This window comes from Sciurus vulgaris (assembly GCF_902686455.1).
Source record: "Sciurus vulgaris genome assembly, chromosome: 1".
Lineage (NCBI taxonomy): Eukaryota > Metazoa > Chordata > Mammalia > Rodentia > Sciuridae > Sciurus > Sciurus vulgaris.
Window position 1 is genome coordinate 181,478,915 of NC_136461.1, and position 14,189 is coordinate 181,493,103.

Below are 14,189 nucleotides of genomic sequence, written 5' to 3' on the forward strand. Positions count from 1 at the left end.
GAAACAAAGTTGACTTTTGTGTATTTACTATATATTCTGTGTACTGCAACCTTGGTGAATTTTCATTTAAATAAATATATTTATGTGTATTCTTTTCCATTCTATATGCATTTTACTTCTTTTTTTATTGAATTAATAAGGACTTTCAGAATAATGTTTAATAGTATTGATGAGAGCAGAAATCCTTATTCATTCAATCTTAGTCTTTTGCCAGATTAGCTGTAGATTTTTCCTTTAAATAAGCCCTTCATCAAACTAAAGAAGTTTCCTTCCATTCCTGGTTTGCTGTGAAGTTTTATCATGAATGGTCGTTGAATTTTTTCAAAGCTTTCTGTGCATCTACTGAGAAGATCATGTGGTATTACTTCTTTATTAATGTTGTGAATTACATTGATTGACTCTCGTGCATTGAACTTGCATTATATTCCTGGAATAAACTCTACTTGACCAGAATGTATTACCTGTTTATTAGGGGCTGGATCTGATTTGATAATCAAATACTGTTGAGAATTTTTTTGATCATGTTTATGAGGACTATTGGTCTGTTGTGTTCTTTTCTTATAAAGTGTGTCTACTCTTGCTGTCAGAATAATGCTTACCTCATAAAACATGTTTAGAAGTGTATGTTCTTTTCTATTTTCTGGAACAGTTCATGAATAACTCACATGAATTTTTCCTTAAATTTTTTATATGATTTATCAATGGAGCCATAGTTTTCTTTATTCATTAATTTTTTAACTATAAATTCAATTTCTTTAGGAGACATGGGACGATTCATGTCATGTTTCTTCATGGGTAAACTCTGGTGGTTAGTGTCAAGGAATTTGTCAGTTTAATCTAAGCTGTAGGATTTATAACCATAGAGATATTTATTACATTACTATTCTTTTAATTTACTTAGGGTCTACAGAGATATCAAATTTTATTCCTAAGATTGGTAATTTAGGTTTTCTTTCTCTCTCAGCCCCTTGGTCAGATTGCTAAGGATCATAAATTTGAATGTTTTCAAAACTGGATGCATTATAAACAAGAGGCCCCCAAATTCTGATATTAATGGTCCCAGATGAGTCTTTAACAAGCCCCAACTTATAGCATACAAGGTACTCACTATTAGTAGGCAGTAGTAATTTCAAATAAGAGTTACGTTTGAATAAAGCTCTTAGGATTTGTGTAAGTCAAACCTGTCTTATCATCTAGGATATCATTTTATAATGTTAACTCAAAAGTTTTTTGATTATCTAAACAAATTTTGGATGTTTAGGAAATTCAATAACCAACTCAAATGAGAAAATGGTGCATTTTCATCTTCCCAAACACACCTTGCTAAATCTCTGTTTACATTTTAAATAGTTACATTTTCAGAATAATATATTAAATAACCTATTAACTTTAATAAACAGAAATTATTATGGTTCACAAAATTATGGAAATTTCAAATACTTTTCAAATGTCTAATATTGATGACTGATTTTTTTTTTTTTTTTTTTTTTTTTTTTTTTTTTGTGGTGCTGGGGATTGAACCCAGGGCTACATGGCTAGCACTCTACCAACTGAGCTATCTCCCTAGCCCCTGATGACTGATTCTTACGCTGACTTGATAAAAACAAAATCGGGCTCAAGAAATGATTCAAGGCTGTCTGTGTATGAACTTGAGTGCAAATGGCTTGCACCGCTGCACAGTCCCGGCAGACCAAGAAAGGTTTATTCTATATATATCCTGCTTATTTAAATAACAAGAAGATCATCTGGGAGGGAAGGAGGATCCCCGTAAGTAAGGCTGTTGAAAATCCTACAGCTAGAGATTCAAGATGTATGCTCAGCAATTGGACTTAATGTGTTTGTTGAGAAAAATAAAATGTTCTCTAGAGAATGGAATCGTGACGTTCAATACAGAGGCAGAGTCCGCGTCCAGCTCAGACAGGAAGATGGCAGCCTATGCCTTGTACAGTTCCCATCACATAAATCAGTAATGGTGTATGCAGCAGAAATGATACCTAAACTAAAAATAAGGACACAAAAAACAGGAGGTGGTGACCCAAGTCTTCAGCAAGGAGAGGAAAGTAAAAAAAAAAAAAAAAAAAAAAAAAAAAGGTAAAAAAGGAAAGAAGAAGTGATCTGGTATGAGCATCAAGTGTATGGTCCTACTGTAAGAGAAGTGAATGGAGACTTCTTTGTATCTGAGGGGAACAGCTTTTTGCATCATTTGACTGAACTGGGAACATTTATGCCTCCCATCTTCATCATCAGAGTTGACAATGAAATAAATAAATCAGAAGTTTGCATCTAGCATTTATGCAGTATAAAAGACAAGATTTTTGCTGCGTTAGCGGTTTTGTTTTGTCTTTCAATGAAGAGGTTTTGTGGAAGAAAGAATATTGTTAAATGAACAATGGATTGTCTCATAAATTACTTGAAATCCTGTCTGTCCTCTATGTAAACGTATATGTCACATAAATGTTTAATAAGATTGAAATACACATTTTGTTCACCATTTAAGTTAATGAAATAAAATTTTCAAAATGATTCAAGCATGCAAGCTATTAAAATCAGTTGCCCATTGACCCCAGTATGTTAAATGCCAAGATAAATGAGTTGGAAAATGCCCATCCTCTTTCTGAAGGTTCTAAAATTTATGACTAAGTAATTTCTGTATGCCTAGAACCAATGTCTTCTTCTGTTTCCATAATGTTGAAAGCAATGCCACCACTATACTAGTTTCTAAAGGATTTATTTGTATTTTAAGCTATGGCTATAATTATCCAAATCAAGTCAATAAGATAAATATTGTAGAATATAAGTATTAAGAAATATTTATTATACTTTCACTTTTTATTTTAATAGTTTTATTTGCAAATAGAAATTTACCTTGAAGTTGTCTGATATTTGATTAATTTTCCTACCCTTTTATTGCCTTTTAAATATCCTCAAAGAAACTGTATACTGCAGTACAAAAGTACCTTCTCTAACACTTAAAGTTAATTTGATCATATATTTCAACCTAGACAATAAATTATAATGTGTGAGTGAAAGCAGTTAATACAAAATCAAACATTCATTAGAGCAAATACTAACTGCACAACACTAAACGCACAGCAGTTGAGAGATAAAAAGAAGTAATGCCTTCTACTTTTAAGGAAATTATACTCTCAGAAGGTTGTATATATGTATATGCTGTACCAAGTTAATAGATGGATTTTTTAGAAGTATATTATACATATGTCTAAGAGAGTATAACTGAAAGAAGAAAGTTTCATATTAATTAGACTTTTATCAGAAGAAAAACCAAAGCATGTCTGCTTTGGCCCTTATTCTTCCTTGGTACCTAATAGTGTCTAGAATACAATGGGTACTCAATAAATACTTATTTGCTGATTTTAAGACCAGAGGTTAAGTACATAGACTTGAAAATCAGAGCAATTTGGGTCGATATCCTGGCTTATCCTAGGAGACACATACTAGCACTTTCATTAAAGGCAGTAAGTATTATACAATTTATTCTATCATCTAAGTCATGAGACATGATCACAAGACTTTTATTTCTAAAATGAAATCTACTCTCAAAAGTTAAGATTCCACCAGTGAAAATAACAAGAAGGTTGTGCTTTAGGCTTTGAAGGCAACTCATAAAGAGGAGTCTCAGTGTTTGGAGCATGTTACATAAACATTCATCTGTACAGAATCAACACTTTAAGGGGTGATGTTTGGGATATATAAACTCTAATATATTTGTTTAAGTTCAGTCCCAGTCACTAATGGTAGAGGACTAAATTTAATAAAAAGTGGAATTATATATCAAAAGCCTTATTGTAAATGTTTGTATACTTTGACTCATTAATTCCTCTTCTGAGAATCTATCCTAAATGAAAATCCAGAGAAATTCATTGAATATCTTGAAACAATTACAACAAAAGGGACAACCAAATGCCTAATAATAGAAAGTTTATGGAAAAATTACACTATGCCAACATCATTTACTATAATTATGAGAAGAGTTTTAACAAAGGAAACTGTCAAAATTCAGAAACATATAATAAAATTATATATGCACTATTCATTCAACTATATAAGAATAGACATATACACAACACTGAAACTACTTCAATTTAAAAATGACAGATTAGTTAAAAAATATAAAAGACATTCTTCAGAAAGAGGAGCTACTAAAAAATTAACAGATGATTAAAAATGTATAAAGCAAGTACAAATAAAACAAGTCTCAGGAGATTATTTAATAAAAAGGGAAATTCATAAATATAAAAAAGAAGGGATAAATATGTGAATGTGGGGGGCATAATGCATTAAAAAGACCAATAACAACTATAGAAATATATGTATCAAATTATACAGCACCAAAATGTAAAAAATAAAAACTTAAAATATATGAGAAATACATAGGCTGGGGTTGTGGCTCAGTGGTACAGCACTTGCCTAGCACATGTGAGTCACTGGGTTTGATCCTCAGCACCACATAAAAAATAAGTAAAAAAATAAATAAAGGTATTTAAAAATATGTGAGAAATACATAGAAATAAAATTTAGACAAAATTTTAACATGCTACTATAAATTCTATATCATATCAAACAATAGAAAAAGACAAGAGTATAGAAATTGGATCAATTTATTAGCAATTAGATTACCTGTATGATCCTGCTTGTAAAGAAGTTGAATTCAAAGAAGCAGGAGATTTTCAGGGGCTGGAAATAGGGATAGAAGGGTGATGTTGGTCAAAGTGTACAGTTTCAGTGAGAAAGGATGAATAAGTTCTGGAGCTCTCCAGTACAGCGTGATGATGATAACCAATACATTGTATGTATGCTTGAAAATTGCTAAGAGAGTAGATCTTAAATATTCTCAACATACACACATACAAATTATGTAAGGGCATGGATATGTCAATTAGCTTAGTTGCAGTAATCATTTTACAATGGATACATTGAATCAATATGTTATACACTATAAATATGTACAATTTTTATCAATCGTGTCTCAAAGAAAAACATGCAAAATATTTAATTACTTTATACTCCACAAATAGTACATACTAAGTATTTATTTATTTGTTTTTGCAAGACTGGGTATTGAACCCAGGGGCACCCTACCTCTGAGTTACATCCCTAGACCCTTTAAAAATTTTGTTTTGAGAGAGCATCTTGCTAAGTTTCTTAGCCTGGCCTCAAACTTGTGATCCTCCTGCCTCAATCTCTTGAGTACCTGGTATTGTATGCAGCACCATCATGCCCAGCACTTTAGACCATTTTTAAAGTATTCAAATAAAATTAATATAGATACGTTTTACAAAACAAGTCATGTTAGGATAATTTCTAAATTATAAAGCAATAAGTTTATAAACTAATAATAGAAATTCAAACAAGAGACCCCAATTGCTTCAAAATTAAAGTACTTATATTGAGTTAAAATTTATAGAATACAGTCACATTTATCAAAAACACAAATATATAACATTTATTAGTGAAATAAATGAATAAAATAAATATACTAACATTCAATTCCAGAAGCTACAAAAATAATGTTTTCATTTTCATCCAACGGTAAAATATTGGAGTTTCTCGAAGCAAGTTCCTCTCTCAACCTGTTGCTGGCAATTCCATCCATTCTCACAGTTTCATTTGCCATCTGTATAGCAAAAGAAATAAAATTGAGGGAACAAAACCTATAGAAGAATGGAAAATGAAAATTATGTCACCAAAAGAAAGACTACAACAAAAACCAAAAGAAAATTTCAACAAATACACAAACAAACCTGTAAACAACTTCTCCAAATGGAAAACAGAAAGATAAGTTATTGCAGTTTTGAAACAATGAGTGTTATTAACATGATGAAGAAAAATGAGAAAGAACTCCTAAAACCCAAAATAAAATAGAATGAAAAATTCAAACAAAAGGTTAAAAGACAAAGCCAGGACTTCCAGTAATTTCTCTGATGCGTTAAGAGCTTGGAAGTCATCCCTCCCACCCTCACAATAAGAGAAAAACTGAACAAACTGAAAATCATTGTCTTTAGTGGTAACCCTCAAATAAATGAGGTCATAGGATAAAACATCACCCCAAAACTGTAGAGACAAGTGAACATAGAGGATACAGGTCAATTTAACTAAAGTGAATGTCATTGGAAACAGGAACTGGTAAAACACAAGATAACTTTGACAAATTCTTGAGGCTGAGTGTAGACTAGCTGGGGAGTTAAAAACTTTTGGGAATCCAATCCAAAAGGAACATCAACATTTGTAGATTTTAAATTCCAAGAGTCCCACCAGGTTCTGATAATGAAGACTGGAGAAAAACCTACCTGTATTCAGGAAGGTGAGAGGGGGAAAAATAACCCTTTTGAAATGGGCATAGAACATTCTCCACAAAAAAAGGCCTACCAAATATGTCAAAAGACTTCATTGGAGAACTATTCTGAAGAGAAAAATCAGGTTACATCCAAATAAAAAAAAATAAAAAAATAAAAAAAAAAAACCTGATCTTTCTGAGGGAAAAATTCCATGTGTAGATTGAATGAAGATATTTTTAGACATACAAGGACCCAGAAGTTTATCTTATGGAAACTGTCTATGGATGGCACTGGAAGGCATATTCTACATATTCTAGGAAAGCTGGAGAATAATCTAGAAAAAAAAAAAAAGAAAGCAAGGGGACCAAGAAACTTGAGATCTGACCCAGAATAGTAGTGAAAGGAAAGTCATGATAAGAGTAGCACAGTAGGCCCAGAAAATTAGGTCTGAAGATAAAGCAGAATAGAGGATCCCAAGAGGTATTCCAGGTTAAAAAGAAAATGGAAACTCTTTGTGGCATGTAGTACTTTTGGAAGATGGTCACTTTTAAGTATACCCCAGTCCCCACATTTCCTCTTATAATGTGAGAATTACCTTCCTCCACTGAGAGGTAGGCTCTGTTTTTACTCCTCAAACCTGGGTGAACTTTGTGATTGCCTTGAACAAAGGAATATGGAAGAAGTGATGATGTGTGCCTGGAAACAAGATCTTAAAAGGCATTGCAGCACGTATCTTGCTCTTTTAGATTACTTGGTCTGAGAAACATATAGCATAAAAACATCAAATGTATACTAGAAGGTCAAAGATAATACAAAGGGGGAAAACAGTGGATAAATTACTTTAGTAAAATTTTAGAAGTTCCTAAGAGGAAGAATAATTAATAATTTAACAGAACAGAAAAAGTGTCAGTTGAAGTGTATGCCATAAAAAAGAACGTTGATTTGTTACACAAAACAGTTGAAAGGCTCTCTTCAGCTGCCATAACAGGAGGACACTCAAGCAGCTCTGGAGAGAAATCCAGAAGGAAACGAATCAAGATCCCTACCCTACATCCAATATTAATTAACACTGTTTTGTTTTTTCATAAGCTGGTCATTTGAGTGCAGCCACAAGAGTATACAGAGGAGTGACTCAGAAAAATAAAGTTTATTGTACCTACAGGTCCTAGAAACAGAAGGAGAGCACTTTATGCAGGACCACAGGAGAAAGACACCAAGATGGTCAAGAGGAAGAAGACAAGAGTAAGGGGAAGTTTTAAATGCCTTTTGGCATTTCTCTATGGAAAAAGCAGGGCAGGGCAGGGTAAACATTTTAGGATTGGCTGGTTCAAGTAATGTCGGCAAATTCTAAGCTCGAAGGGTGTCACCTAATTGCCTGTTACCCAGCCCTGAGATAAATGAAGTAGAGGAATATTGCCTTCTGGAGTGAAGAGCCCTATAGAGACCATATGACTCTGAATTGGTTAGTCTGCACATCAAAGGCATGCTCCTGCTACAGCCCTTTCCTCTCTTTAGCTAGCCCCAGGTGGGCCAGTCTTTTCCTAGCAAGAAAATATCATAATATTCAGAAAATATGGCGCTCTTCCTCTCTCACTCTCTCTCTCTCTCTCTCTCTCTCTCTCTCTCTCTCTCTCTCTCTCTCTCACACACACACACACACACACACACACACAACATAGCCATCTTGAAATTGGGTCCTCTAATGCTTCTCAAGCCTTCAGATTACTTGAAGTCTCAACGAACACAGGATTGTAATCTCATGAGTGAACCCAAAAGATCCAACCAGTGGAGCTCATCCTGAATGTGACCTAAAACAATAATGAGAGATAAATGATTATTGTTGTTTTAAGCCGCAACGAAGTTTGGGGATGATGTATAATGCAGCTTTAGGTTCCTAATGCACTCTTTTGATAGGAATGTGATAGAGACATGGGATGGCTTCATAATGGGTCCACTTTCTTTTATATTTCCCATTGGAATGGACAAGAGAGATTGTAACATGAGATTTGGAGGTGGGAAATGAAATCACAACAATTTTGTAGTGAACATTTTATCAACTGACTCATCTCTCTGTATGAGTTGGTGTCTAGAATGCAGTTCTCCAGCTGCCTCTGCATCCTCTTTCAGTTACTCTGACGCCTGGACCAGGTGTGTGTTTGGCCCAAGACCAAAAGTGATCCATACTACAGCACCATGAGCAGAAGAACAGAAACTAACATGGGTGCAAAACTACATGGGCTCCAGATCTTGGTTTCTAATTATCAAAAATAGATGCTATAACATACCACATTTACCTAGTCCTTGCTCTTCCCATGTTACTCCCATCTTCCATTGCATACTATCTGCCTTCTGGACTTCAAGTTGTAGTATCAGATGTGAAGACAGCACTTTTCAGAGAGTGTTTAGCAAGCTACTACAACGGTATGAGATCAAATGTGGTGCAAGTGTGTGTGTGTTCCATAGTGGTTCTGTTTTCTGTGATTTAACCCTGTCTGATACAAGGTGTCTAAATGAGGAAGGACTGATGTGAATGATCTAAAAAAAAAAAAAAAAAAAAAGAAATATATATATATATATATGGCATGTATAATAAAGGTTTAACATCTTTAATATAAAGAAATTCTGTGTTCCTGTGAATAAAAAAGTATTACCTATAATAAATGATCTACAAAAAATGAACGGTCAGTTACACTAAAAATTATAAATTAAATTAAATTAAATATAAAAGTAGTAAATAAAGGACTATAAGGAAAAATACCTTAAAATATAAGTGATGATAATGTAAGGGATTATGGGTTTTTCCTTTTGTCTTTTACTTCTATTTCTCTTTATACCTTTTTGTATTTAAATATTTTATAATATAGGTTCTAATCATCGAAAATAGATGCTATAACAGGTATTTGTCACTGGATGGTGGGATGAGGTTTTATGGAAATGCAACTGCTTTATGTATTAAGTTTATAATCTTGCTTTTATAAAAACCATACTTTTCACATTATAGTCTTATAGGTCAAAGGAACACACTTGAAGCTCTCCAACATTCTTGCAAAAAATGAGTTACTTTTCCTTTCCTGGAAAGTGTGCAATCTCTGAGCTAGAAGATGAGTCGCAACAGTCTGACTAGTAAAGATCTTGTTATTATTTTTCAGAGCAAGACTTTTAATGGTGTGAGAGCTTTAATTGTTAGAAAGTTCTCATCCAACTACCTCCAAGAAATGGTTCAATTCTGCCTTGTTGGGTCACACAGGCTATAGCTAATCCTTCTTCATTAGTAAGACCTTTGAATGTTTGAATGTTTTCATTCCTTCTAGAGTCTTCTCCATATTCTACTTCTTTTTCACAGGTCACGATTTTGAGTCTTCTCAATTCAGAGGCCATGCTTCAGACATATGCCCTTGTTTTCTAGTTAATGAATGAGAAAACCTTGCTGGCTATCCAGAGAAAGGGAGAAAACCCAAGGGTAAGATTTCTCATTAGATTCAGTATTTATTCATAAATAGTTGAGTTTTTTTCTCTTTTGAAATGTGGATTTCCAAGTTATTCCTGGAAGATTGGTTGGGGTGGGGGCAATCCATATAGGTAAGTATTTAAGAGCACATACCCTGGAGTCAAACCATGAGTTCAAATATTGTTCTGCCCACTAGCTTTATAACCTTGTGTATGACTTGTGTTTGCTTTCTTTTCTGTAAACTGGATGATTACAGTAGTAAGCATGTCATAGGTTATTAAGAATTAAATAGGATAATGTGAGAAAACACATAAGTCACAGTTCCTGGCATGTGGTAAAATTTTAACAATATTAAGTAAAACAGAATATTATATATGTTCTCTAAGTCATTTAGAAATCATTATGGGTTAGAGAAGAAGTGTATCCCAAAAGTTCCTGTGCTAATGCAGGAATATTCAGAGGTGATATTATTGTACTATTACATATGTAACCTTATCAGACTGTCTGAGTTTGAATGAACTTACAGGGTGTAACTGTAGGCAGGTGGGGTGTGGCTGGAGGAGGTGGGACATTGCAGGCTGGTGTGGAAGAGCTTATCTTCACCTCTCTCAGCTTCCTGGATGTCATGAGCTGAGCAGCTTTCCTCTGCCATGCTCTTTGCCATGATATTCTGCCTCATCTCTGTCTCAGAGCACTGGACTAAACCTCGGAAACTGTAAGCCAAAATAAAATCTACCTCCTCTAAGTTCTCTTGTCGGGTATTTTGGTCACAGTGGTGAAAAACTAACACAAAAATCTATTCAAATTTTCTGTTTATGAAGGCAGCAACTAGATATGATAAAAATAATAATTATTAACAGTAATTTTGCAATGTTCCATTTCCTGATTCTAAATGTGTGATTCAATTTTAAAACTGTGCTTTTATAAACTTGAGTCGATGAATATAGAACTTCATTGTAAAGAAAATAGGTCATGGCAACCAATTAGCTAAATTGAGGGTTCTAGGTAAGAAATGAAGATGAGGTTTTATTAGTGGAGAGGAGGCGGCAGTTTTATAATAAGAATAACTACTTATTGAGTGCTTACCCTGGGCAAGCACTCACTTGAGGAGAAGGAAGGTGGCAGGCAGGGGAGATGAGGTAGAGTGTTGACAAACCTGCATATTAACCATTTTATGTGAATTGTTTCATTTATTTCCATAACCTACCTAGAATATCTACAATATAGGTATTGGAATATTTATTAGAAATGTTAAGTAATGTTAAATATGCTAAGTAAGCTTATAAATGGCAAAGGATTCAAATATAGTTATTAATTGCCAAGTTATTGCTGGGGAAAAAACAAAAATATTGTTTTGACTGTTTCAATTGGGAAAGCAAAAGGACAGGAAAGAATAGACCAAAGTTTGGGTTCTTCATAAATGACAGAAGGATAGTGATAGAAAATATGGATTTGAGTGTAGGGGTAGAAGGTAGAATAAAAAGTGCATTTTGTACTTCTTAAGACAATATCTATGATTCTATAAAGAAAAGTAGATGTTGAGATTATGTTAAATCAATTTCACTTTACAAAAGAATTAAATGACAAAGGTCAATAAGTACACTTAAAAAACTAGGTAACATTCTCAATCTTTCCTTTTTCTAATTCTGATTTCTGGAAAAGATAAAACATGAAAGATCCTAAAAACACCTTTTTCTTTTTTTTCACCAGCGTGATTTTTAAATTTGCTAACCCTAGAAAGACCTAACTTGCCTCAATTTGATAAAATAAAGTTTGGGAATGGGAAATGACTTTAACTGTTATTTCCTTAAATTCATATACTAAAGCAAACTTCAGGACCCAGAAGCATGTTTTAGTCCTGCCATGCTTACTTTCAGAGAGAAGCAGAGTCTGGCTGGGACATCACCATGCCAATACTTTCTTCTTGTTGATACACACCTGATTATAGGCTACAGGATCAAAGAGCAAACCACTGATGGTAATGTGCTGCAGACCCATCAACTCATCTGTGACTGAAATCACTTAAAAGTATTTTAAAGGGTCATCACAAAGAGGATGCCTATTTTTAGAAATGAGTTTTCTTTTGATACAAAGAAAAATGTTGGCCATTTCCCTTATGTTTATAACAACATTCCAGTTTAATCTTCAGTTTAAAAATTCTTTAATTATTACACAACATCGCTGAGTTGATTGCACAACACCCACATCTCTGATAGTAAAATTTAGACTTTTTCTGGTAATAACAAGAGAGCTGGAAAGAAACATGGTATTGTACAGGTATCATTTAATTCTGTTCCCAAAGTGTATTCTTCAAAATTCCATGTCCCTGTTATCCAACTACTAAAAGCTGTCACCATGCATATACACAAAACCTTTAAGGAAAGACTTTCTCAGAGTGAGGATTAGAATCTAGTACAGAAAAAGACCTTCCAATCTAAATTTCCTTTGTTGGTTATCATGAGTACCACTGAAAAATTAAAAAAATATATATATGCCAAAACACACAACCACATGTTTTTTTGGTCCAGTCACACATCAGAACCCAGCATAATTATTCTTGAATTAAAATAAAAAGCAAGTTAGTAAGATGAAATCTGTTCTTTTGAATACTAAGATCTTAATTTGCTAGTGTTAATAATAATCATTGTACTGGTTTCATTCTTGTTTATAATAAAATTAAAAATTTTAAAGATTAAATATGAAACAACAAATCCCATTAATATGTACAGCTATAACGCACCAACAAAAATGTGGGGGAAAAGTTTAAAAGATTAAGAGATATCCTGCCAATCTAAATATATAATGTGGGAAAAGTACTGCATACCATTTTATATCTGTACATAGCTTTGGCAATTTTGAGAAAATACATTGTTCTAATATAGTTAAATATTTTCTTTTGTCTTACATTATTGCATAAAATTTAAGAGTGAACATTTAAAAACAAACAAGCAAACATGAAACAAAAGGAATTTGTTCACTCCTAGAAGACAGAACCAAAAAAACATTGCGTAAATTTTAAAACACACACACACACACACACACACACACACACACACACTCACACACAGTTTTGCTTCTCTACAATTTAGTCATTATAGAAGAATATAAGTTTCAAATACAAAAAAAACCCTCGAATCTCCTGGTGCATCTTGTGTTACCATCTCTTGTTCCACTGGCATTCCTGTGTTGGAGCAGAGTGTTCTTAGGATAATTTAGCTGAAAGAAAAAAAAATAAAAAACTCACAGTTCCTTTGTGTTGTCTATTCAAATAGAGATGCCAAAGAAGTTTTTTTGTTTTGTTTTTGTTTTTTTAACTTTTTTTCCTCAGATGCTCCAGAAGGGAACAAACGTTACTACTTTTAACTTCAATGAATGATATTTCACCTAAAATTTCATTGTTTTCTAGTAAGACAGTGTAGCATTTTACAAATGAAATGATTTTATTATGAGGAATATGCTTTTAAGTTACTAATGCTGCCAAATGACCAACTAGATAAACACAAAGATTAACAACCAATAAACTTAAGGTTGTTTTGAAATTCACTCGAAATAATGTAAATGATTAGAGGTAAATGTTAAAAGTGAAAATATGAAGCAGATAAGAAATATTGTTATGAGTTCTACAAATTCTAAAAGAACTATGCATAAATCCAGAGCAAGGGAGTTATTGGTAGGCAACTAAATAAATTGTCTAATAATGTTACCTACTAAAATATGAGACATACTAATTATGTAGAACTTTTAAAGATTTCTAGATCAATGAGATTATCCACATTCTACTCACTATTTTCTAGGACTGGCTATACTAACCCAGGAGTAGAAACAATTTTTTAAGCAAAATTGATAGCAGAAGCTGCAATGTTAGTTTGTCAGTTTCCAAAGTTTCCCTCCTATTCTATAGCATTTATGCTGACAGCAGCACAGGTGGTATCAATGCATTGACCTTTGAAAGCACAAAAATAAAGCTTGTGATCTGCCATTAAGGGATTCATGCCTTATGCTTTAAAAAGTTGTAATGATTTTTCAGCTGATCTGTCTGCACTCTTCAGGCAGGTCTCCCTCAATTCCAATGGCATGCACTTAGGAAATAACTGGCAAAGGTTCAAGGTGTAAGTCTGTGGGTAGGAGTGGAGAAATGCTACTGGCTTATGCAGAGATGGACTAACAGCTTGGCCTGATTAGTCAACTAAATAAAGACACAGCTAATCATGTGCTTCCTTTCCATGCAGACCATTTGTGTTTAAAAGTGAAATGAAAGCTTCATATTCTCTCATTAGAGGAAACCAGAGGTAATCACTGCAATGTTTTTTTTTTCTTTGTCAGGCTGCTGTTTTAATATTTCCCAAACATGGGCTGTCTACCTGAATGGATGGATGTGAGCAAGAAAATGTTTACTAAGTAACTCTTTTTAAGCTTACTATTTGCAGAGTACAAGATAAACAAAT

General features: G+C 33.3%; 2 protein-coding genes across 2 annotated transcripts in view; both read right to left on the bottom strand.

The window, feature by feature from the left end:
- The window catches only part of RSPO2 (R-spondin 2), a 187,000-nt gene extending 179,156 nt beyond the window's left edge, over positions 1-7,844 (bottom strand). Inside the window, exons 1-3 of the mRNA XM_079105326.1 lie at positions 6,892-7,844; positions 5,503-5,672; positions 4,639-4,695 (exon numbers count right to left, since the gene is read on the bottom strand). The gene's annotated coding sequence lies outside the window, so the exon portion shown is untranslated. The remainder of the gene's footprint in view (positions 1-4,638; positions 4,696-5,502; positions 5,673-6,891) is intronic.
- EIF3E (eukaryotic translation initiation factor 3 subunit E) overlaps positions 1-14,189 on the bottom strand; it is a 542,077-nt gene that overhangs the window by 477,963 nt on the left and 49,925 nt on the right. The gene's annotated exons all lie outside the window — the stretch shown is intronic.